Source organism: Arachis stenosperma, chromosome 3 (assembly GCF_014773155.1).
Source record: "Arachis stenosperma cultivar V10309 chromosome 3, arast.V10309.gnm1.PFL2, whole genome shotgun sequence".
Classification (NCBI taxonomy): Eukaryota; Viridiplantae; Streptophyta; class Magnoliopsida; order Fabales; family Fabaceae; genus Arachis; species Arachis stenosperma.
The window spans coordinates 14,143,486-14,171,149 of record NC_080379.1 but is presented as its reverse complement, the minus strand read 5'-3'; positions in this window follow the sequence as shown (position 1 = coordinate 14,171,149).

The following is a 27,664-nucleotide window of genomic DNA, read 5'->3' as shown; positions in this document are numbered from 1 at the left end:
CTTTTAGCAAATAACAAGAATCAAACTCTAAATTTTTTTCTCATAGAAAATTTGGTATCATGTTTTTCAAACTTTTTCTTTAAAAAATTTAAACTAATAAAAAGAGACACATAAATATTATATCTCTAATATAGATTTTATCTGATAATACAATCATTTATAATTGTAATTTAATTATAACTACTTTCAGCTAAAATTATAACTATTTTATTTATATATACAAAAATATTATATACATACCAAAAATTAATTTAGTAGATATTTGTATATATTTGCATATATTATTTTATTTACATAAAATGTAAATTTCATATTCCACCAATACGTGTTTAGTTAACTTTTTATTCAAACGTATTCAAATTGCATCTTTTCATCAGATAACTTTAATAATAACATATGCTAATATGAATTCACAAGGGCTTTTATATGTCTAATTCATAGTTAGGGGACACAACATTTAGGTGATGTCAAAATCAGAGTGATACCAAAAATAAGATAATTAATGAAGGAATTAATGCGGAAGCAGTATTCACAAGAAATCTGGTCGGAGAATAAATTAAAGCGGAGAAAATAACACTAATTCATTCTTTGTTTTAGAGACAGTCTGGAGGATAGGGTTATCACTCATCATATTCATATTCAATTATTCATATTCATTCAAAATAATAAATAAATAAATAAATAAATAAAAGAACCGAAAGATCAACGTACGTACGATTAAAACATAAATATGTGGAGTGATGCAGTTCGTTAGTTGTATTCAAATTGAAACCTAATCTAGAATTTCTCTGAGATACCCTATTGATTCTATATCCTAAGAGTACTATAATCGATAATATTGATGATGGAAAAACGGAAATGGTATGCCAAGAAAATAAATCAAGCGTGAGAAAAATAATTTTGAAAAAAGTTATTAGATTTTTTTTTCGGTAAAATCAAATAACATCAATAAATGTACCTTTTAAACCTAAAAAATATAGCTACATATCAACTACAGTTAATTATGCTAAAACTATAATATTTTATGTGTTTTTTTTATCAGTTTAATTTTTTAAAAATAGTAATTTCTTAATATAGTATTAGAATTTTTATGATAAAAAATTTAGAATGTGATAATTGTTATTTAAGTAAATTTAAAAGAGACCCTTGATTAAAAAATGTATTAAAAATATAATTATTTATACAATTTTTTTATCAATTTAAATTTGTAGAAAAAATATTTTTACGATAAATCTAAATAGATAAATTATATTCTCAAAATTATTAATTAACTTAGAATAATTATTCAGGTGAAAAATATAAATGACAAACATTTTTTTACATTTAAATTAATATTAATCAATTTGATATTTTTTACTAAAAATGTTACTCCTTAGCTAGTATTATTCTATTGAAATATCGATTTCGAGCATGACACATGTGACAAAGTTACAGGCACAAAATTAACCCTTAGGAATATACAAAAATTCTGCTAAGCTGGCTATCAATACCAAAAGAGGGGGAAAATATACCTAGTGATGGTTCATATATATCATCATGTATCAGCACCATGAGTCTATGACCATGACCATTATTATGATTAAAAGGCAAAGCCATAGCCACCGCTGGTCTCACCATCATGGCATCATGTATATACTATATATAGTGGGCTAAAGGAAAGGGTTCGAAAGGATGGCTTGGACCACGGTTAAAAGCAAGGGCCTCTGGCTCAACACTCAAGAGCATGCCATATCCACTAACGTGTCCATTTCTTTGTTTGCCACCTGGCGCTATTTCATTGGCATGACGGAATTCGTTCCCATTTTATTTTGGGGTAGATGTTGATCTGTCATTCCCACTTTTATTCCTCCATGTACTGTTATTTTAAAATCGAATATTTAGACAAAGATATTTAAAACGTTTTTAAATAAAAATATTTGATTTTATTTATTAGCTAGATTGATATGTATTATATTTTTGATATATAATCTAAATAAAAGTGTTATTTTTTATTAAAAATACTATTATATTTTTAAATTTGTTAATTTAAATCTGATCCTAATCTTTTAATTTGTTTTATTTTTATTAGAGAATTATTTTATTTTTTATTATTTTTTATAAATTTTATAATATTTTTATTTTCATTTTATTATTATTTTAATACTTTTTTATTTTACAAATTTAATAATTTTTTACGAATTGAGTTTTTATTTATAATTTTTATAATTCTTTTAATAATTTTTTTTCTTTTATCTGATTTTTAAAGATCTATATTTTAATCTATTAGTTTTTATTTCTAATTGTTCAATTTTTAGTCTAGCAACTTTTTATTTATTTTTGAATTCTTTGAATAAAATTTATTGTGAAATTGAGATTTTTAAAAAAATTATTTTATATTAATTTAAAAAATTCAGTGTGGTTTGAATTAATGGTAGTTAGAATTATTAATATAATTATTTTTTTAATCTTTAATTTTATTTATAATTTATACTTTTTTTTAAAGTTGTTTTTGTCATCTTTATATGAGTGTTGTCCTTATTTAAAATTAGGGTCATTATTTTAGAATTAGATTTTTTAATTAAAAATATTATTTAAATTCTTTTTTAAGTAAGACTGAAAATCAAAATTTTAATGCAATTGACAAAGTTTATTAAGTATTGTTTGTAGGACCATCAAAATAAGTCAAATTCTTTAACAGACAAACTTTTATTTTTAAAATTAGATCTTTTTAAATTTTAAATTAAATGAGTAGAGTCTAATTAATTCAAAAATATAGTAGGTTAAACAAACTAATTTACGATCTAAATGAGCGGCTTTTTTTTTGCATTTGCAAAAAAATTCAGCATTTTTTCAATAATTTTTTTATTGGACTCAATGGTCCAACTAATCCACTTAATTTTTTTTTAATTCAAAAGGACATTTTTTGTTCAATTTTTTTCTCAAAAAAATAAAAATATAATTTATTAATAATAATTTATTAAGAATAAAAAGATAATTTAGATTTAAATATTATAAACCTTCCAAATTGGAACATTTGAAATGAGGAGTTTGGAGGATTTTAAAATGTTAACTTCGTCTTTCAAATAATAATTAAATTTGTGAATTAGATTCAACGAGAGTAAATCTTTTCAATTTTTTTTAATTGTTTAATAAAATGTGATCTTTTACTATTTAATATATTCTCTTACATATTTTCTCTTACTAAAATATTTTTTTCTTTTACAAAAAGTTCTTCTAGAAAAAAATATTGAACATCTAATTAATCTGATTTCTGTCTATTTTTATGAAGGATAACATAATTTCTTATAAAAAAAAGGAATATGTCGATGTTTGACTCTTTTATTTTGGGATAATACAATTTTTTTGTTAAAAATTTGTTATATAGTAATAAAAATTAATTAGGATTTTATTTATAATTTGTAAAAATTTTAGATTCTAATTTTTTTTTCAACAATAAAACTTATTACTACCACCACTATTGTTATTTTGTTCACCCTCATCATTATAACTTCTGTTATTTTTAGGGTAAAATATACTTTAATTTTTGTCCTTGAAATTTGACAAAAGTTTTAAAAATACCCTTAAGTTTTATTTTGTTTTAATTTTGTTTCAAAAGTTTTCAATTTGCATCAAATACACCCCTAACGACTAATTTTTCAAAAAAATTTAAGACCAATTCAACAACAATTTTATAAGAACAACCTTCAATATAAGCAAATCAAGCATAATTTTCATACATTATTGTTAGATTAGTCTTAAATTTTTTAAAAATTTAGCCGTTGAGGATATATTTGATGCAAATCGAAAACTTCTAGGACAAAATTGAAACAAAATAAAATTTATGGATATTTTTAAAATTTTTGCCAAACTTTAGAAACAAAAAATATACTTTATCCTTATTTTTATTATACAATGATACTTTATTATCATTATTATCTACTTCTATTTGTTTAACAGAAAAATTATATCATTTTAAAATAAAAAAAATTGTGATATTTTTTTTTGACATAAATTATCATATCCTTCGTAAAAATAAATAAATATCGAATTGGATATTTATTAAAAAAAAAGGGAAAGGTTTTAAAGAAGGGGAAGGAAAAGTAACAGAAGCACTTGAGATTTTTAAACCTTCTTTTATTAAGGTATTTAAAATCAACAGATAGAAGGAATTTGAAGGATTTATTATTTAAGTTTACAACTTTTTTCGATTATAGTTTTACGTATAAAAGAGAAAATGGTAACTATTAAGAATAAAAAGAGAACTTAAATTTAAATCTTACTAAACCCTCCAATTTAAGAGAACTTAAAAATAGGGAGTGAGTGGATGAGTGATAAAATTTTAAAATCTTCTCCCTTCATATAATAAAACTCATGAACTAGATTTAATCCTTCAAAGCCTTTTTCATTTCCTCTAAAATTCTTTAGAACCAAACTCGTGGAGAAGACACTTAGAGAAAAATTAATTAAATATAAAATATTTATTAATTATTAATATTTTAATCTTTATTATTATTATTATTATTATTATTATTATTATTATTATTATTATTATTATTATTATTATTATTATTATTATTATTATTATTATTATTCGTGTAATTTAATTGTATTATGGTTATAGTAATATTGAAGATCAACAATAGAGCATGATATTTACTTCTGAAATCACCTGACTGAAAATCTTTTCTTATTTTCTTATTTTTTTTCCCTAACGATATTGTAGCAATTTTCTATGGATATATATATACGTACAACAGAATACATGCAAACATATTCTAGCATATTTTAAAATTCACTTTCTTTAATTTCTGTGGCACCATAACGTTTCATCCAATCAGTGAAATAATGGGAGATCTCATCTCTCTTATGGTGATGATGAGAATAATATTAGTGTCCCTTTATTACAGAAAGCAACACTTGTTGGCAGCGAATATCTCCCTTTTCTTTTCTTTTCTTTTATCCCTACAAACACTTTTAACCCTCTCTCAGTCAGTCACACACACCTTTCAATTCCTTCTTTCTTTGTTTGAATAGTCTTCAATTGGCTTCACAAAAAGTTATCGAAAAGAAAAAATATTATATAAAAAATATATTAAAGTAGAGGTGCTGCTTCAGCTGATGTACCTAGGTTCCTTTCTTTTTATTAGGGTTTAGAAAGCCACAAATTCTGATGATAAATACGAATTTTAAGTTGTTGAGTGACAATGGATCCTTCTCAGAATTGTGTTACAGTTATAGCTAGCTAAGCTAGCATATAATTAATTTATTCGTTTTCAGTTTAAAGAAAGTATAGCACCCGTGTATGTTATTTTATCCGATCAAACAAAGAATCATACGCAAATTATTTATTTTAAAAATTTAAATTATTAACATATTTTTTTTTATTAATATTAAGTAATCAATACTTTTCCCCTAACATCAATCAACTTTTTTTGAACTATTTGGTTTATTCACTACAACAAAAACGGTACTTAGCGGCGATTCCTGGAGCCCTTTAGCCGCGATTTTGAATCGCCGCAAAATATTTTGCGGCGGTTTAATAAAACGCAGGAAGATGGGGCGCAGCTAAACGGATAGCGGTGGTTTTATTCAACCGCTGAAATAACCGCCGCGAAATAAAATTTGAGTTTTGCGGCGGTTATTGCCCGTCGCCAGTGATTTGAAAACAACGCAATTTTTTGGCGGATGATAACCACTGATAAATATCAGGAAGGAAGACAATATTACTGTTTTACGGCGGTTAAAAACTGCCGCCAAATTCAAATTTCCTATTAAAATTTTAGATTTTCTATTATTTTGCCTCTTTTAAAATAGTATTACAATTAATTTAGAAAAATTGCAACCAACTAAAACAGCTCAATTAACATAACAAACCAAATTAAATATATGCAAACAAAACATATATAATGAAATTATCATAACATCATCTAAAATAAAGTAAGAATGCTTAAGTTGAAGAAAATAAGCATAAAGCACTAAACCAACTTAAATGTAAGAGTATCTAAGAACATTGATTGAAATTCAAAATTTTTGTTGCGGGTCGTGATTGCCAGATGAAGATGGCCCTACGCATGACGAGTCCGGTGTACCACCACAAAAAAGCCAGCTTTGCAGCAATCTTAGCTGGCAAATTGCCTCATTGCTGTTGGACTAGATATCCCAAGACCTTATGTATCGACTGTCTCTTCGCCTGCTCTTCTTCTAGCTTAGCCGTCAATTCTGCAATCCTCCTCTCGTACTCTTCATTGGGCTCTGCAGAACCCAACGGCTGTCCAGCAACGTTACCAAAGACTTGGGTGGGACATAGTCCAGCACCTAGGGAACGAACTCGTCCTGGGTGCTCCTTTCCAAGAACTTGTGCTAGCGAATCATTTTGTAAAAGGTTCTTAGAGGATCCATCCTGCCTCTCAACATTCGCAATTGCTTCCTACAAATATACAACACATTGGAAAGGCATGAGTTAACAGTAGCACGATATATACAGTAAGCTAAGTTGCATTAAATTTTCAAACACAACTTACACTAACAACACGCGCATCGAATGGATATACGAGCCATCTTTTTTCTTATGAGTCATGATAAACAACTCTCCTCTACCAACGGACCTTCCTTGCTCTTTCTCCTATATCGTTGATATCGACACAATTTAGTAAACAACAACATACTTAGGAAGATTAATCAAAATCTTAATGCAAATAATGACTTATTACCACTTCGTCTTTTTGTCTTGCCAATGTTTTGGAGCCCCCAGTATGTGTGTAAAGTTGCTTGCTCCGATTTAAAGCGTTCTGTTTACACTTTTTCTATGAACAAATAACAGAACAAATATAAATGAGAAAGAGATGTTGAATAAACTAAGTTAAATAAACTCAACGTTGTACTTTATTTTCTTTGGTTACTTTATACTTGTGTAGTTTTTATTTGCAGTTAAATATTTATGTTATTGTGAATTTTCATTAGTAAAAGTAGACTTTTTGTTTCTTTCAACGATTTTAATACGGAAAAATTAGTTTACGTTAAATCTTTATTCCTTCTACAGTTGTTGTTTTTCTTAAGGTTGCATTTTTGATAATCTTGCTACCTATTATGCAATATAATTTCACTAGTGTTACGTTTTGAAAACCATAGTGAACATAACGTGACGGTGGAACATGATCGATAAAAATTGAGGACTTTTCGTCATCCTCTGCAAGCACAACAATTGCTATAGAGCTACTATTTAAGAAATTTGCCCAAACTACTAACAAGGGTGATGGTAATTGTCGAAAATTTACGTTTAGTTTTAAAATTGTCTTAGCACCTTTTAGTTTGGTTTTTTTTCTAAGTCATTATTTAATGACTCCGGAGTTAACAGTTTCTTCTATATATACTCATTCTGTTATGTGCATGTTGATATTTTCAGTCTTACTAGAATATTCCGGAGAAATAGTTTCGGACAGTCTAGATGGAGAAGAGTCTGATTCAGAAGACAATTTAGATGATATCTCCTTTGTCGCAGTCGACAGATCCATGCAGTTTGATCTGAATAAGGTTTCAGAAGAAGACGATGAAACTTTAGAAGACCAACAAGATAAACAAGATGATGTACATGTTAAGAAAAGGTGCTTTGATATGAATAAAATGCCATGGTATGGAGATGAAATATCAGATCCTCTAAAACGTGAAGCCCATAGATTCATAACAGAGTATTTTTCGCCAGGTCAATACGATGTTGGAGAGAAATTTTGATCTTTTATTATAACAGTTACGCTGATTTGCTTAGTTTAATGATTTGGGTCAGAGTTGTACATGTTTATTCTTGATTTAGGTTTAGTAAGGCATAACTTTAAAGAGGAGTAACTTTGATTTATGCTTTCTATAACTTTATTTTAACTTTATAAATTTAGAGTATGATTTTATTTTCTTCTTTTAAATTCATGTTTGAAAGCAAATTTAAATGCCAATAACGTAATCAAGAAAATTATTTTGGTAAATTTGTTCACATGTGTTAACATATATAGCTTATTTAACTTGTGAATTTTTTTTTACGTAAAACGAATGTGAAAGCAGTGTTACGAGTTTAAGTAACAATGATTTAAACATATGTAGCTTAAGATTGTAGTCTTTACTTAACTAGATTATACCGAGATGGTTTATTACTAAAGAAAATATTGCAATATGTGGTAATACGTATTTTGCGACGGTTTAAACAAAACCGCCGCAAAATGTAAAAAATAACTCACCTGACAGTATATATAGCGGCGGTTTTCGAAAATACGCCGCTAAATGCATAACTGATTGAAATACAGCGGCAGTTCGAGAAAAACCGCCGCTAAATGTTGGCCTGATTGCAGCCCCAACCCCTAACCGCCGCTATCTGCCGAAATTATTGTAGTGATTCTAAATTTAAATCTTAAATTATAATCTTTTGATCTTAAGTTTTAATTATAAAAATAAGCATCAAATCTAGATTTAAAAAAAATAGAATTAGAACACTCTGATTAAAGAAAATAAGAAAAAAAGTAAAGAAAAAATATGAATGGCATTGTTGAACCACTATAGTTCAATATATTAGTAAAGTTACAAAATATTTATAGAACACTCTTACACTCTTAGCTATCACATACTACACATTGTATAACAAGAGGCTAACAACTTAACGAAGTTTTGACAACTATGCTGACTCACCCTAACTAACTTGAGCTGGCTCAGCCTTTTTAAAAGTTTCCAGAAGGTTCTTATGAGTCTCAACAGTCTCACTTGCCTTCTCTTCAATATCATCACTTACAATTCCTCTCAAATTCAAGGTGAAAAATTTCTCACATTGAATTTGTCCCTAAAAAAGAGAAAAGCCTCTGAAGAAATAGACTTGGTCAAGACATTAGCAACCTAAACCTTGTCAGGAATATGACTGATACTAACAGCCTTAGTAGTCAGCAAATCTCGAACAAAATGCATATCTAATTCAAAGTATTTTGATTTGGAATGCAAAATGGGATTAGCAGCAAAGAGCACAGCACTCAAGTTGTCACAATAAACTAAGGGAGGATTAGGTAAATAAACATAAAGTTTACCAAACAAATTTTTAATCTAGATCAATTCAGCAACTAAATCTGCCATGCTACAATATTAAGCCTCAGTGCTGGACTTAGCCATTGCAGACTGCTTCTTGGAAGACCAAGAGACTAAATTGCTTCCAAGAAAAATAGAGTAACCACCTTGCGACTTTCTATCATCACAATCACTATCTCACTCGGAGTCGCAGTAAGCCACTACCTTTAGGGAGATATCAGAGTACAGACCAAATGAAGTTGTGCTAGCCAAGTCGTAATACTCTTTGTAGAATTAACCAGTAAACATTTGAGAGATACTACATATATTGAAAAATCTTACTCACATTATATGTAATTTCAAGACCTGTGATGGTGAGACAAACTCCCCACTACAAACCTGTACAACTTAGGATCAGCAAATGTTGTATGACCCCGTATTAATAAAAACAAATTAAATAATAAATTTATTTATAATTTATTATATTTAATTAAGATTATAGTTTTACAAGATTTTATATATAAAATAAGTAATTTTTTATTTATGATTTAAAGCTTTAGTAATTGAATAATAATAAAAATTTTATATACTTTAAGTTGAATAATTAGATTTTTAACTTTATTTTGTGATTATAAAGGAAATTGGTTTTTATTATTTTTAATAATTGAATTAGAGAATTGATTTGAAAATAAATTTTAAGTTGATAACTAAATAATAATTTTATAGATATTATTATTAAATTAGATTTGGTTTTTAATTAATACTCTACCTAAACTCTAATTCCCAAATCAAAATCCTAAATTTCCAAAGCACAACCCTAACCCTAATTTCCCTAAACCTAGCCACCTCTCAACCCCCAAAACCTTCACCTAACGAAGAAACAAAAAAAAAAGAAAGACGAAAAGGGAGAGCAGAGAGAAAGAGAGATCTGAGGGAGAAGAGGGAGGCTGCGCCGGTGCCATTGAGTCCTGCCACCGCCGTCTCATCGTCGTCGTCACTGAGTTGCAGCGTCGTCGTTTGGCCTCGTTCTGCTGCGTCTCCACGGTCGCCGTCGTTGAAGCCATGCGAGAAGGGAGCCGCTGCTGTGGTGAAGAACGTCGCAACATCACCGCCAGGCTTGCTCCCTAGTTTTCGCTAAGCTTGCTGTCGCAGAGGAAGGAGATGCGCGCAAGGAGAAGGTTGCGAAAGAAGATGAACTGTTGCTGCCAGATGCTGCCGCCGCCACTGTTTTGCCTCTGCCCACTGAACGGCGCTGAAAAACCACTGTTGCAGCCGTTAGAGGACGCCCCTGCAGCTGCCAATCCCTATCCGACTCCAGTTTGGGTTCCGATCGTGGTTTGTTTACTGTCGTGGCTTCATCTCTATGTTTCTCCTTTGTTATAGTAAGTATATCTTTTCCAAAACCTTCACTGATAGTGTATATGTGCTCTGTTATGAGTTTGATAAGGAGTTTTGTATATATGAATATGCATATTTATTTTCAAATAAAAAGAACTTTTGATTTTTCAAAGAAATAGCGATCCGGTATTCGAGTTAAAGGCTCATATTTTATTGTTATTATTATTAAGTATAGAAGTCATCGTAATACCCTAGCTATCAGAGTGGCGCAGGTGGAAAGCGTGACATTTTGATAGCGAGGGTGTTACAAACGTGGAACCACTACCAGCAGCTGAGAACTTAATTGTAGAAGGAAGATGTGTGTGACAAGGCTTGCACCCGGTCATGCCAACTTTATTGAGCAAATCATCAATGTATTTTTGTTAGGGCAAAAGCATTCCCCCTGAAGCAGTGCGAGTAACCTGAATACCAAGAAAATACTGCAGGTTTCCTAAGTCCTTTAATGCAAACTTCAAATTCAGCGTCTGAATAACTTCAGTCACAAAGGATTGAGACTCACTAGTCACAATAATATCATCAACATACACTAAAATGAAGGTTTTTTTAAAGCATTTGTGAAGTTGGTAAACACAGACACATCAGATTTTGTAGGAAGAAAGCCAATTTCCCTTAAGCCACCAGCAAGCTTGTAATACCCGGCATGGGAACCTGCTTTAGTCCATACATTGCCTTGGTTAATTTGCATACTAGAGTATTATCACCCTGCACATAATCTTGAGGCTACTGCATATAGACATCTTCACCTAATTCTCTATGAAGAGACGCATTATTACATCAAGTTGTCGTATAATCCAAGAATTGGTCAGGGCCAAAGAAAGTATCACTCGAATGGAGGTTGGCTTAACCACAGGGCTGTAGGTCTCATTGAAATCAAAACTACGTCTTTGTGCAAAGTCCTAAGCTATGAGTCTGGCTTTAAACTTTTGTAGAGAGCCATCCGAATTATACTTTGCCCAAAACACTCATTGACTCCCAATTGCTTCCGTGACCTGTGGGAGCGCAACTAGCTTCCAAGTTTGTTATTCCTCATCAAAGCCTCATATTCATTGTCCATGGCTACTTTCCATTTTGGATTATTTAAAGCCTCCCTTATTGTTCTTGGTTCAAGTTTGGCTTGTAGTGCTCTTGGCTTTCGAATGCTAGCTTTGCTTCTTGTTACCATGGGATGTGTATTCTGGACAGGTGGTGGAAGAGGGACAGAAATGGATAGAAGTACAATTTTTATATCTAAAATGGAAATTGGAATTAGCATTGTAGATGTGGCCTGAATGTGAGAGGTGGCTATAGAGGACTGAGACGCTTGCTGAGTTGATGAGAGCCCTTGCGAAACCAAAGGTTGCGTGATTGTTTCAGTGACAATTTGTAGGAATGGCTGGTGTAGCTTCTGATTGTATAGTAGAGATTGAAGATCTATCAAAAATAGACTTAGCATCGTTGAATGGAAAAACGGACTCAGAAAATACAACATGCCTTGTAACAATTATCTTGCCTGTACCCGTTAGACATTTGTATCCTTTGTGCTTCATACTGTAACCAATAAACACACGAGGAGAGGAATTAAAATAAAGTTTATGCCTATTATAGGGCCTTATATGAAGGAAGAAGAGGCATCCAAAAACCTTAAAATGTTGATATTGAGGCTGAGCACCAAAGGCTTTTTGATAGGGTGACATATTCTGCAGTGTAGGTGTAGGGAGTGTATTAATGATTTGGATTGCTGAAGTAAATTCCTTTCCCCAATACTTCAATGGCATGCCAGCTACTGCCAAAAGAGTTAAACATGTCTCTAGTACATGTCTATGTTTTTTTTTCTGCATTGTGTTTTGCTGGTGTACATGTGGACAGCTGAACCTATGCATGATTCCTTTGTCTTGGAGATCTTTATACAAGTTGAGGTACTCTGTAGCATTGTCACTTTGAAAATTCTTTAGTGTCTTTTTAAAGTGCAATTCAATCATAGTAAGAAAGTGATGAAAAACTAATTTGAGTTGACTTCTTGCTCGAATTAGGTACAACCAAGTATATTTTGTATAAGCATAAACAAAATTCACAAAGTATCTATTGTCATTAGTGTCACAAATGGGAGAGGGACCCCATATATCAGAGTATACTAACTCTAAAGGTTCATGGTAAATAGTGGAAGAAGTAGGAAAAGGAAGTGGTGTGATTTTTCAATACAGCAAGCATTACACACCTCTTTATTTATAGAGAATGAAATATTGCAATCCCTCAAAACAATGGCTACTACATTACTATTCGTATGTCCTAATCATGTATGCCATAGCAAGAATTTATCCTTATTCACAGCAGAAACTAAGGCTTCAAGTTTCATGTTAACAATTGAGACATTTAAAAATTTATAGAGGCCATTTTTTACCCTTCCTTGGACAAACAATTCACTGGTGTCCTGTGATTTCCCATAGCATCTATTAGCATGAAACTCGAAAAATACTCCATTGTCACAACAAAATTGATACACGCTCAATAGATTCTTAGTTATGTTAGGCACATGCAATAACTTATCAAGAAAGAAGATTTTAGAACTCAAATCAAATTTCAAAAATAACTTTCTTACATGACAGATTTTCAAACCTGCACCATAAGAATTTGATTGTTAGACGTCATGTGATGTTTGGCTCCACTATCAGGATATCAGCTTGGATCATCAACTGTTGTAGGTGATGCAAGGACATTACTCAAATTTGCACTGGCTTGTTCCGCAGACCTGCTACTATATAGAAAGTCTTATTCTCTTTCTCTAAAACTTTCATAAAATCTGTGCTAGCAATTGAGAGCAATGTGACCATATTTACCACAAACTTGGCATTGCACTCTTTCTCCATAGAAGCTATTGCCTCTGCGCCATCCATAATGATTGCCTCTTCCTCTCTCTCCACTGAAGCCTCATTTTCGAACACTAGAACCTGCTCTATTTCCACTATAATTGTCTCTTGTAAAACCCAATTAATTAATAAAAAATTAACTAATAAATTAATTATGAGCAAAAGGAGTTAAGAAATTAAAATTTTATAGTTAGAAAAAAATATTTAGAATACAAATTAAAATATTAATCTTAAATATTTTGGCCCATGGTTGGATCAAACGAACTAAAAATCAAACTGGGCCCAAGTTGGGACCAAAAAACCAAGCCAATCACTTAAACTCTTCCCCACACTTCATAAATTCAGAATCATACATTGAGGGAGAGTGAGGGAACGGATAGAAAAAGAGAAGGGAAAACAAAATCCCTAAAACACGATTCATCCTCTTCTTAAATTGATCATAACTTTCAATCAGGAGTTTCAATTGATGAGCTGGTCATGACCACGCGTTGTCTCAGAATCCTTTTCAATTCTATATAAACATTGTGTAAGAAAATTTGAATTTATTGCCCAGTTTGTTATCCTCTTCAATTTCGCATATTTGGTTCGGGTATTGAGAAAATTTTAAAATTTTTATATTTATGGGAGGCTCAAACTTGAGTTCTACTGGGATTTTGATCCAAGGCTATGAAGAATAAGGTAAAAGAAACTTTTCTCTTTGTTATCCCCAAGTTTGATTTATGAGCTTAGTATGAAATATGTGAAAATATTGTGATTAGATGGAATAGAGCTTATATGGATTGATTTTGGGGCAAAGCAGAGCTACCCCGGTAAATTTTGGTCGGAATTGACTCAAGGATAATTTTGGTGTGGAGCTTGAACTGGTGCATCTTGGGAAAATTCCTGAGAAGAGTTTCCGAGGTTGAGACCACCATCAACAAAGGTACGAATCCTGATTTCGGATAGGCATCGTGTAAAACTATGTGAAAACTTAGGCTAATTATTCCTAAGATAGGATTTAATGGAATTGGCTGTTGTTGTGTTGATTAGTTGTGATTTTGTGAATTGAGTGGTTAGTGAAAGATATGAATGTGTATATATATGAGTTAAATTAAATATGAGTTGTGGTTTGATTGATTATGATGGGTATTGATATGGAAATTGGGCCAAAGGCTGAGATAGGGTGAGATATCCTCTATATGGTAAGTCACGGTAAGTGATGCCTTTGCCATAACTGAATTGTTGTTAGGCTGATGAGGATGTGATTATATGAATGGCTTGTTAGTTTGATTACTGATGGGAAACCTAAGAAATTGAATGATTATTTTGGAACTTGTTTGGTTAGGTGTGGAATGGGTAGGACTTGCTAAATGAGTATTGAGATGCATGGAAATGGCATTGGAATGGTTTGAAAATGAATGGAATTGAGCTTTGGTGGAAGTGGGAAAATTGATGAAATTGGTAAAATAGAATTTTGACCAACTTCAACACGCCATAACTTGGTGCTCGAAGTTTGGAATCGTACAAAATTTATCTTAAATCGAAGCTAGTTAAAAGATCTTTAAAATGGTTTAAGAATGGAAGAAATCAGAATTTTATAGAGAATGGTATGAACGAATGAAAACTGGTATAAAAAATTGAATTCTCAGATTATGCAGAAAATCAGAATTTCTGGTATCCGTGCCCACACACACTATAGTGCATGCACACAACATAAAACGGGAAACAAGGCTCGTGCGTACACATGAGTGTGTGCGTATGCACAATATGAAAATTTTGTGAGTCGTGCGTACACACGAGAGGATGAGTACGCACAAGACGAAAAGTGCATTCTGATATGTGCGTGCGCATAGCAGTGTGTATATGCACAGGTCCTGTTTTTGTGAATAAACTGTGTTTTTGAATGTTTGGCCTTCCCATCCATAACCCCTAATTAAGGTCCAACAATTTGTTTCTAGGTTTGAAAATGATTGTGAAAAGATGGACTGGATTAAATTGGTATTTTGGAGGACATTGTGGAGTGATGCTAATGAAAATTGATGGAAGCTTGTGAGTAATGAACTTATTGAATATCAAATTGACATGAATAGGCATGGCAAAAATCTCTGGCGGGGCGGGTACCCGCCGGGGGGCAGGTATGGGGGAGAATTTTTACCCGCGGGACGGGGACGGGGCCCCGTATAATAAACGGGGCGGGGGCGGGGGTAGAGGTCCCCGCCCCGTGGAGACCCGTTTAATCCCCGTGTATATGAAAAGACAAAAATGTCCTTAGTATATATATAATATGTGATTCATTGGAGAAAGAAAACCTAGCCGTCACATTATACTCACTGCTCACAGCCTCACCCATGCTTTACTGCTGCTGCTTCAAAGACAAAAAACTCCTCTCCTCTTCACTCCTTACCGTGAAAGTTGAAACCATCAATCTCGTCTCTTTTCCTCTCCTCGAACATCGCCGACCACCGACCACCGACCGCTGACTGTCGCGTCTCGTCTCCTCTCCTCTTCTTCTCGAACATCGTCGACTGCCAACCGCTGACCGTCTCCTCTCCTCTCCTTCGCATCTCCTCTCCTCAGTGCCGCCTCCCAACCCATGAGTGGCTCGGTCGCTCACTGCGGGTCTTGATCTCACTGTGGCGTCCACGTCGTTCTCTCCTCGTTGCTGGTCTTCGGCTCTTCACTAGTTTGCCCCTTTCCTCCGTCAGGTAAGTCAGTCTTGTGGCTTTGAAATTTATGTTTTTGAGTTTTATTTAGGATTGATTTGATTCTGGATTTCTGATTTAGGGTAATTAGGTTTAGCGTTCTGAATTTTCTGATTATGATTTCCATTTAAAGTTGATTTGATTCTGAATTTTTGATTTAGGGTAATTTGGTTTCTGATTTTGAATTTCTGATTTCTATTTAGGGTTGTTTAATTCTGAATTTTTAAATTTGGGTATTTAGGTTCTGAGTTCTAAATTTCTGATTCTAATTTTTATTTTGGTATTTTGATTTTTTTTATAATTTTCTGGTGATTATTACCGGATCAATGTGATTTTTGAATCAACATTCATCCTGGACTCCTGGTTTGATATCGACATGCAATATTCTCTGTTTATAGAATATTTAAAAAATTTATGAATTCCAAAAATATTTTCATCGATTTCTTCAGTCTTTAGTAATAGAAATAAACCTGCCGTCCGAAGAAGACAGAATTGATGTTTAACCATGCAGTCATGTAGAGTAAGTATCTGTGATATGCCTTTTGGAGAGAACAATTAAATTTTGTTGGTATAATACCTTTAGTCCATGACTTATACATTTATACAAAATTGATTAAAAAATAATTAAAGAATGGCCAGCTAATTAAATCTACCTACTAGGCTACAACTCTAGTTAAAGGACTTAGAGCTCATAAAACGACAGATACATCATACAACATGATCGGTTTTTAGCAAAAGTACAAAGTGATTTAGTTAAATTAATTGCATTTAATAATCAACCCTGATATATATATATATATATATATATATATATATATATATATATATATATATATATATATAGATCAATTCTCATATGAGATACAGGGCAAGTCTCATCATACTCTCATACACTACTGCAATATCAACATGCTCATTTTATATTTTTGTCATCCATCTCTTCAGTTACATGAATAGTAATTGTTAATTTCATGTATCAATTTTGAATTTTAGCATTTATGTCTTCTGAAGCATTTATAATATAGGTAACGTAATTGACAATTGTAACTCAGATTTTATTTTATTTGATTTGGGATTAAAGTGATTTTGATTCATGATTTATATTTCATAATTTATAGAATGTCTTCTTCGGACGCATTGAGCAATACTCTTGAGAAGAGTACTCCATCGGAAGAATCTATAGGCACTAATATTCAAACTACACAAGAGGCTCCTCAATCTCAACCTCAAGAACCCCAACGAATACCGCAACTACTAATGAAGGAACGACAAACTCTACAAGTGGTGTTCGAAAGAGGAAGTTAACCTCCTACCATCACTTTAAATTGTTTTCTTGTCGATGTAGGATTCAAGTAAGTCGGAATCTACCATCACTATCATTACGGGATGAAAGGAAGATTGAGACGGTGGAATTATGTTTTTATGATGACATGAACTTTATTTGGTTGTTTATGAATATGGTTGGTTGTTTATGTAATATTTGGTTGTTTATGGATATGTTTGGATGTTTGTGTTTGTTGGTATTGCTATTTAAGTCTTTAAAAACTATGGATATTATGTTTGTAATGGCAATTGAGAATTATCTTTGATTTTCTCTAATTTTTTTTATTTTTTTCAATTTTTATTAATTTTTACAAAAATCCGCGGATATCTGCGGAGACCCAGGTCCCCGGCGGATTCGGGGTCCCCGTTACCCGTCATGGGGACGAGGCGGGGACGGGGACAGATATTGGGGGCGGGGGGCGGGGGGCATGTCCCCGCCCCATGGGGATCCGTTACCATCCCTAGACATGAAACATGATGATGAGATTGATGATGACTGAGTATGGCCTGATTGGCTGTATTGGCAAGGTCTGGGTGATATCCCACTTGTGTATTGATTGAATATCTATTTATGGCGAGATATGGGAGTTATCCTGCTTGCGTAATGAATTGAATTTAATTGATATTATACCTCCCTGGGTAGATGCAGGGTGTGGTTTGCCCCACTTGTTTCGGGTTGAGGATTGGAACTCCTTGGGTAAATCTAAGGGTGTGGTTTGCCACACTTGCTCCGGGTTGAGATTGAAACTCCCTGGGTAAATGCAGTGGTTCGCTCCACTTGCTTCGGGTTGAGATTTGAGACTTTGTTGACTCTCCGTCGTAAGATGTGGCCAGACACTTATACCTTTCTAGATAATTCCTCCAAGAGAAGTGAATACCTCTTGGGGATACGCACATCGAGGGACTGTCCAGGATTCGCTACCAGGAGATGTCAGGTTTGACTGTATAATCGACAGATGAGCTCATTGGTCACAGGGCAAACATGCATCATTTGCATTTGTGTGCATTGTTTGAGTGTGCATCTTGTATTTGGCTTGTCTTATTGAATTAACTGTATATATATATATATATATATATATATATATGCTATTTGATCTAAATGCTCTATCTATTCTCTCTACTTGTGTATGCCTTGTATTGCTTTGTGTGTGTTTGAACAACTAAGAGATCCCTTATGCTGGTGGTGGTGATGCTGAGGGTTGTTCCTGATGAATGTGGTGATTGAAAGTTGGGGAAAACTGATTCTTAATACTGAATTACTGAGTTGGAACCATTAATCCATTATGATAATGAGAATACTAATGACCTGTATTAAGACAAATTAGAAATCTGAGATTACTTATTAGCTGAGATTTAGTTTTCGATTATCCTGTTTGGTTTAGAAGGACCCTAGAATTGAACTTTGGGTTGATTGGAGTATATGATTGTCTAGTGTGTTCATATCTTTTTATATTATCTCTATTTGGAATTATTACCCTACTAGGAACCTTTCGGTTCTCACCCATTTTGGGAATTATTTATTTTACAGATGCAGGAAACGATGTACCTCGGTGAGAGTGCTGGTTTTCTCTCGGAAGCGAAGACTATCTTTTGGGACTTTTCAGTTTGCTTTAGATGTGTTGTTCTCCACTTTTGTATATTGTAACTGTATATCCCTCTTAGAGGTTGATTTTGGAGAAGCAGGATTTATGTTTTATGTTATATTTTGGGGTTATAGATATATGTACTATAGCTGATCTCTACTTCACAGGTAGAGACTAGTGGCTTTATATATATCTACTTTAGATTCCTATATATCTATATATTTATATGTTTTGCTCTTTTCTATTTACCGACGCGTGTTATCTTCAATGTTTCCAGTGCGATACGCCTTTTGTTCTATTGTCTTTCTTTACAGACTTCTAGCTATATTTATATACTTCAATTATATATGTATGTATTTTGCTTTTAGAGGTCGTAATATCTCACTACCTCTGACTTACGACTATAGCGTAAGGCTTTGTGTGGTATGGTGTTACACCTCTTCCACTACTAAAATCTCCACTAAAGCTGAAATTGCCCTTGACTTCATTCATTTCACCAGTAAAATTGCCTCTTCTTCCACCATTGATATATATATATATATATCAGATCTAGTTTCACTCAATATAGACCTACCATTATACATTGCTAATCTACCATAACCAAATTGAGCTCTACTTTCTCTTGCAGATCTACCTCCTCTTCTGTGATATGCACCTCAAAAATAATCTCTCCGATGATTTCCTTGTGTGTGCTGAGCTAAATTAGCCTAAATGAACTGGTCAGGTTTTAGAAACCTCTCTAATAGACACTCATGAGCCATCAACACTATTTCAAGCTCTCCTACACTGATGCCTTGTGGACGAGTCATTATAAAGGTGATAAGTAGAGCATACTCTTCCGTGAGCCCATGAAGAATAGCATTAAAAAGATCACTTTCTCTAACTGGTTCACCTACTGAAGCTAGTGCATCTATCGTGCTTTTTATAGCAAGAACATAATCACTTACAGACAATCTAATTTGAATTATACTCAAACGATTTTTCAACTATATTACCTTAGCTCTTCTTTGAGAGGAGAAATTATCTTTAAGTCTTTTCCATACTTCATGTGCCAATATGCATCCAACCATTCTAGTTGTGAAGAGTTTGGTCATTAACGCTACGAGCCATGATTTTAGCAATGCATCTTGCTTCTTCCATAGCTTGTAATCTGGATTTACTGTTCTAGTTGTTGCATTTGCTATTGTAATGTACCTTTCAGGTATTTCTTCTCCAGTGATATGATTCAGCAGATCATTGCTTTCACTTGTTGATTCTGCTTGATCTTTTCACTGCAAGTAGTTTTTGTCATCTAATTTCATGAAAATCAAACTGGATGTGAAGCTGGTGAAGCTGGATTGCAATTGAATTGAGGAACCTATATTTGACAGTTCTGGAACAATCGCACTTGAATTTTCCATGGTTAAGAAAGGAACAAAGCTCTGATACCATGAAAGTATCATATCCAGGTTCAAAGAACAAAATTAGAGCACTGTTATTGAGAAAAAATAAGAGCAGAGTAAGGAGAAAATATGAATGGCATTGTTGAACCAGTGTAATTTAATATATCAGTAAAGTTACAAGATATTTATAGAGCACTTTTATACTCTCAGATATCACACATTTTACACATTGTATAACAAGAGGCTAACAACTTAACAAAGCTCTGACAACCTTGATGACTCACCCTAACTAACTTGAGTTGACTCAGCATTTCCAAAAGCTTCCAGGGAGTTCTTATAAGCCTCAACAGTCTCACTTGCTTTCTCTTCATTATCATCACTTACAATAAATCTAAATCCTAATGTTAATTAATGTTTACTAACTAAAAATTGATTCTCTATATTATTTCTTTTTCTATATAAGAGTCTCTTTTGATATTCAAACATAAATTATGCATAGGTCCATTTTCGTTTTATGTTAGAATTCCTTTTTAAAGACGACAAAAATTAAATTCTAATTTTTTTAGAGTTAATACTCAAAATGATCCTGAAATTTGAGATTAGTCCTAAATTGGTCTCTCGATTTTCAATTGACTCAAATTAAACTCCTAAAATTTAAAAGCTCACTCACATTTATCAAATTTCATTCATCATTTTCCTACACTCAGGTCATAGCCAACAACTACAAACAAAACAAAATAAGAGAAAAACTCAAAACACTACTCCATACTTTTAAAATCCTAATTTCAACTTCCATTGCACTAATCCTCTAACTTAGATTAATCATCCAATGGCTAACACTATTTTTATTTTCATTTCTCCTAACCATGTATTCTTTTTCTTCACTATCTGTCCACACAAAAAGTCCATACCACTTCTTCTCAGAGGTCTGAACAAAAAAAATAAAATAAGCATGCATTCCAAAAAGTCCATACCACACAAAAAGTCCATACCACTTCTTCTCAGAGGTCTGAACAAAAAAAAATAAAATAAGCATGCATTCCAAAAAGAAGAGATAAAATCAAGAAAGAAACAGTCCAAGAACTTAAATTATAGTTTGGGCATTTTAAAAAAGTCTCTTTGGATTCGCTTCTGTCCCAAACCAATGAAGAACGAATTGGATCCCACAACCACACCAATATGGAACCTTCCTAACTCTAGCTCGATTTAGGTTCCTAGCCAAAACCTTAGTTGGTACTCCCCAACATCTTCTCTAACACCACAACAATGAGCCCAATTTGGGAATTTGGCTCTTAGGCTAGAGTTTTTGCTATGTCAGATACCTAAAGTTAGGCCACTTGTTATCCAGCGTGTCACTTAACTTTCCAACTAAGTATGTTGTTAATGGAGATAAGCAAAGTGACTAATATGAGTAAACTTTCAAAGTTTGGAATTTAATTTGAGTCAATTGAAAATTAGGGAGCCAATTTGATGCTGGCTTCAAATTTAAGAGATCATTTTGAGTATTAACTCAATTTTTTTTTGTCGAAAAAACTCGTATCATGTTTTAAAACTAATTATTCTTAAATGATAGAAAGATAGTATCCTCTCTTATGAAATGTCTAAATGATATTTTTCTCTAGTTTTAAAATCTAGGTTAAATTATTTTGTTAGTTTCTGTAATTTTTTTAAAGTTATAATTAGATTCCTACATTTTAAAATTTTTTAATCAAATTTTTATGTCAATTTTAAATTTGATCATATCTCTGTTGATAGTAAATATTACAAACACATCTTAAAGGATATTTTTACCATTATACCTATACCATGTAGATTAAATATGGATAATATGAGATCTAAAGATTCTTCTACTTTACTTTCTCAACGGCTAATAAAATCACCACCAACCATCACCATCAACATTAGCCAACAACCACCAACACTATTAGTGGCAAGTCAACAACAAAGTAACAATCTATCAATCTCAGTACCAGAAGGAAGAAAAAGCAACATGATGTGAAAAAGCAATTCCTCATCACTATCACCCATTACCTCGACACCATCACCACTCATCCTTTTGATTCACCACCACCAACATCATCATTGTTCTCATCATTAACAACAACAACATTTATGCTTACCACTTCTCACCCATACTGCTATTATCCTTTTCCAAAAATTCAAATCCCTCAATAGCCACGGTTCAAATAAAAATTCAATCAAAACCAAAAATAAAAAATAATTTGAAACGTTAACAACAACGACAATGACATACAACAACAATTCAAAACTAAAGGTTCAGACAGAGACAAAGAGATTGAAACAAAGAAATTAAGAGACTACAAGAAGTGTTAATTTTACCGACGGCGTTACCGATGGTCAAGGCATCAGTAATCAATTTTACGAACAACCAGGCTGTCAATAAATGATCATCGGCTAAGGTGGCATTGATAAATCCCAAAAAATATTAACAACCCTAACATTAAAATATTATCATCGATAACATTGGTCATTGGTAAATTAAGTCGTGGTAAAAAAATTTAATTTTATTTTACCGTCGGTAATTAAGTCATGAAAAAAATATTAATTTAGTATTACCGACGGGTAAGTCGGTATACATTGAATTTTTTTTTTGCAAATATTAATTACTGACAACTTAGTCATTGGTAAAAGTAGTCCCTTTTTTTAGGATTTTATGTGCATAATTGTATAATCAAATACCTTTTATACCATTAAATTTAAATACAACCAGTTATGTGAATAAAAAAGTTTTTATTCAAATTGAAATAGAATAAATAACAAATTTACAAGATGATTGAAATTTAAATTCAACCAATCAAAATAAAAAGAAAAATGTCCTAAAAATTAAAAAATACAAGTACACATACAAATCAACCAGACTACATGTAATCATCTGAGATGAAGCTGCCATTATCATCTCCATCGTGCCCCCTCTATGGTGATGGTGGCGTCGGTGGCCAATTGCGAGGACCAGATGATGCATAGTCAGAGAAAGAGGCAGCATGTCTAGCGCATCATTAGACGAGTCCCTGCCTAGTTTCTCCCATATGTAGGAGTACATGTTCGTAACTGTATTTTTTTGCTGGTCTAGCCCTACAAGAAAAATATTGAGTACCATCAAATTTACTATCAAATTTACCTTCACAGGGTAGCAGCGGATTTATCGGCGGTAACCACGTCAAATTCGTAAGGTTTTTTAATTACCGACAGATTCTGTTTTCCAATGGTAAATCTGCCAAAAAATTTTGGAAGAAAAATAAATTAAATTGGCGCATCCTTTACCATCGGAGTTACGGTAACTCAATTAAGTGAAAACGATGCATTTTGGTAACCCGTAATGGTTTATCATCAGAATTTTTTGACAGTAACGGATGCGTAAATTCAAATGATGAAGCCCTTCCCCTTCATTCAAACCCTCACCACCATCCCTCTTTCTCTCGTGTTCCATCCACCGCTGCCGAGACCATCGCCGTCGCCACCCCCTCTCCGTCGCCGTCAACCCCCATTGCTGACGCCTCCTTCTTCTCCTTCTTTTCCTCCCTCTCAGTGCCACCGCAGTCCTTTCCTCCTTCTCCTTTTTCCCTTCTCAACCCATAGCCTGCAGCTCCCTGCTCTGGCGGATCACGACTGTCATCACTAGCGCCGGCAACAACCTGGTGTCGTCACTGTCCTCCTTCCTTCTTCGTTTCTTTCTGCACCCTGCATTCAAGGTTCTTTGTTTGAACCTTTTTTTTCTTTCAAATTCTGTTAGTTAGTTTTGGTTTATTAGATTTGTTTAAATAGTTTAGTTAGTTTAATTTCCTATTTTAGTGGATTTAGGTGATTAGGATAGTTTAGTGTATATTTATAGGTTTTGAATTGTTGCTAAAAGTGTCTGGAACTATTATGACTTTGCTGATTGAATTAATGGAAAAATTATTGTTGAGTTTATTTGGTTAATTATTTGATTGTGCTCATTCATTGTGTTAATTGCTATTTTGTTATTTTACTATTTTGAATTAATTAGACTACAGTCTAATGAATTTATGATCAACGTTGTTGACTTTTTTTCTATGTCATTGATGTTGAATTTTGTTAATTGATGTTGCATAGATTACTTGTTAATGCTAAGTTATGTTGTTTATGACTTTGGATGCGAAATGTTTGTAAATATGCCTCAAAAAGCTTTTTATTGAAAATTTTGGTCAATCCCTTGAAATTATTGCTTGTTCTCCTCTTGTTTTGACAATTTGCATTGATGGAATTTGATTTGTTTTCTCGTTGACCGACATTTTTGAATTTTGAATGTTTGAGGTTTCTTACCTAATATTGCAAGTTTGATATACTTTACTGTATAGAATTTGATTTTTTTTAATTTTAGTTTTATTTAGTTTAGGTTTTTTCAATTTTAATTTTCAATCAGTTTCAAAATTAGTTCAGTTTAGTTTTCTAATCTTAGTGGATTTAGTTTTCAATTTTGAATTGTTGAAATGTTTGGAATTATTTAATTATGTTAATTGCTGCATTCATGATGAGTTTACTAAGAAATTGTTGCTGAGATGTTTGATAATTTGATATTTATAGACATGTCGACAGGTAGAAGTGATGCGCATTAGGCTACTAGTCGTGGTCGTAACCATGGTCGGGGTAGAGGAAGGGTTTCTTCCGGTACCCCCGGGAATTTTGGCTCCTCACCCTCTACTCCGACCACCCCAGTGACCCACAGGTTGTGGGTTTAGCGGACCATCCGTTCATCATGGTCCCTAACCATAATTTCGTGCCTCCGTCTACAGCAATGCCACTACCTCCTACCACTCAGCAGCCCGCATCCACGTCGACGCCGCCTCCAGCGATGAATGCTGCGGCTCCAGAGTCCAGCCACGACAATGAGCCAACAGCTGATGCCACACCACTACCTCCTATCGTACGGTTGAAGATTCGGCCTGATGGCAGCATGGGGTAAGTATCGAGTTGAGTCTCATGTATTTCTAATTGATGGTTATCTTAAAAAGTGTCTGAGAATTGATTCTAATTTAACGGATTTAGGTTTGAATGCTGGCTAGTGTTTTTAAGTTTCAATGATTATGGTTAAATTTGTTGCTAAAAGTTCTTGATAATTAATTCTTGTCTAATGGATTTAGATTTATTTGGTTGACTGTTTAGTGTTTCTTATTTCAATGATTATGGTTGTTGATGAAAGTTCCTAAAAATGGATTCTTTTTTAGTGAATTTAGGTTGATTTGGTTGGCTAGCTTGTGTTTTTAAGTTTTAATATTATGATTAACTTTATTAATGAAAGTTCCTGCTAATTGATTCATGTATAGTAGATTTAGGTTGATTCTTGTTTGTGGGTTGTTAGGTTTGCGACGAACATCAATGTATGTACTCAGGAGATGACCAATGTCATCAAGTTGATATACAAGACATAAAAAATATTAATTACCGCTCATTTTTAAAACCATCGCTCCTTGGCCCAGCTACACAAAGATTTCCGCTGAGACCAGGGAGCAATGATTTTAGAAATAGGTGATAATTAATATTTTTTTATGTTCAAACCTTTTTACCTAGTTTATATCTTCTATCTTTCTTAAGTGATTCTAAAGTTTCTTTGTTGCAGTTGTACTTTAGGTGGGATGCTGAGCACGACCTTACTGTTAGGAAGATATTTTATCATAGAATGGGTCGACGGCTCCAGCAGATGCTGGATGATGTTCGTCAGGGAGGGGATCACCAGACGCAGTGACTCCAACTGGATATAAAGAAGGCTCTGTTTGATAATTGGGAGATTGATGAGGGGTTCCGGCATCGGCATGTCACCAAAGAGCTAATAGGGCCTCGACCAGATTGTCCAAGTATATTGGTAGCTCAGCGACTTTAGTTTTGTTAATATAAAGTGACTTTAGTTTTGTTAATAACTTAGTTTGATTGTTCTGCATATCAATACTAGGCATCCTAATCATATTGTTTCAATACAACATATGTAGTCAAAGTTGTTGGATCGCAAGGCAACGTTGGTGGAGACGTTCAAATATGCCCACACACTGAAGGAGAACAAAGAGACATTTGCTTATTAGCAGTCTCAGGACTATTATGTGAGTAAACATACATCTGATGATCTTCTGCTATGAAATTATTAAAGATTAACTATAAATCTATCAGCGTACTAATCACAATAACTTGTGTTAATTATCAAGAGTACTACACACATAGACTAGAAGCCGTGACTTAGCAATCTCAGCAAGGTGGGAAGGACACTGCCGATGGCTTTGCAACTGCAGTCGTCAATCCTGATGCGGTTTGGCGCGAGACCGCCACAACACCGTACAAGAACCACGTGTACGGGATGGGGTCGTTCTTCGCCAGCAGTCTCCACACATCCATGTTGAGGCCGTCGTCAAGCTCCGTCACCAGTCAGCCCAAGTAAGGTGTGGATTTGAGGTTGTAGGTGCAGCAGCTCTAACGCAACCTTCAGCAGCAGGCTCAGGAGCTTAACGATTATCGAGAGAAGTATCAAGAAATCCTTAATCGCATGTCATCTACGGATGAGCTCAGGCTGGAGTGGAGGTAGTCACTAGAGTAGATGCAGCATATGGAGGCTCAGATGCGCGTCATTAGCATCGACCTTGCAGGTGGTATATGGACATCATTGCCTTCTACGCTGCCGAATCAAGGTCATGGGACCGACAACGATGACGACGACGACTACCTAAATCTATAGTTATTATTTTTTCGTTTTATTGTTTAATTATATTATTTGACGTACTTGACTTTTGATTTATTTAAACACTGTATTATTTATTTTAAATAAAATTTTTTTATTATTTATGAATGAACCACTAATTATGTGAAAAAATTTAAAATTTAAAATTAAAATTGACTATTTATTTTAAATTTAAAAAAAATAAAAAATTGATATTACCGTAGAAATAATCCGACGATAACAGTGCATGATACAACATTTTTTGGCGTTAATAATATCGTCAGAAGAATTCACCAGTAACTAATTGGATTTCGAGCCAATAATCCAACGCAACTTTCGACTGTAATTACCGTCGAACGAAAAAATTCTGACAGTAAAAATTTATTGACGAAATTTGTATTATCTGATTATTTTCGATAATATTCAACATTTTTTTTATAGTGTAAATCATACTACTAGTAGTCGATGGTCTCATAGGTACTCCTGACCTCCCCTCGTATTTTTGGTTAGCACACCTCTCCTCATCCCACTCCTGGTAATGGTGGTAGTGATGGGGTTAATTAGAGTTGTGATAGTGAAAACTAAAGTTGGGGGTCATGATGAAGGTGAGCGAGAGGCATAGGTGAAAAGAAATCAACAAAGAGAAGATGACAACGTGAAAAAGCAAGAGAGAAGGGAAGGAGGTTTTTTTTTTTTTTGTCTTTTTGAATGAAGGTGAGAAACTTGAAGATTAGGGGACTATAATTACAAATTTAAATCACATATA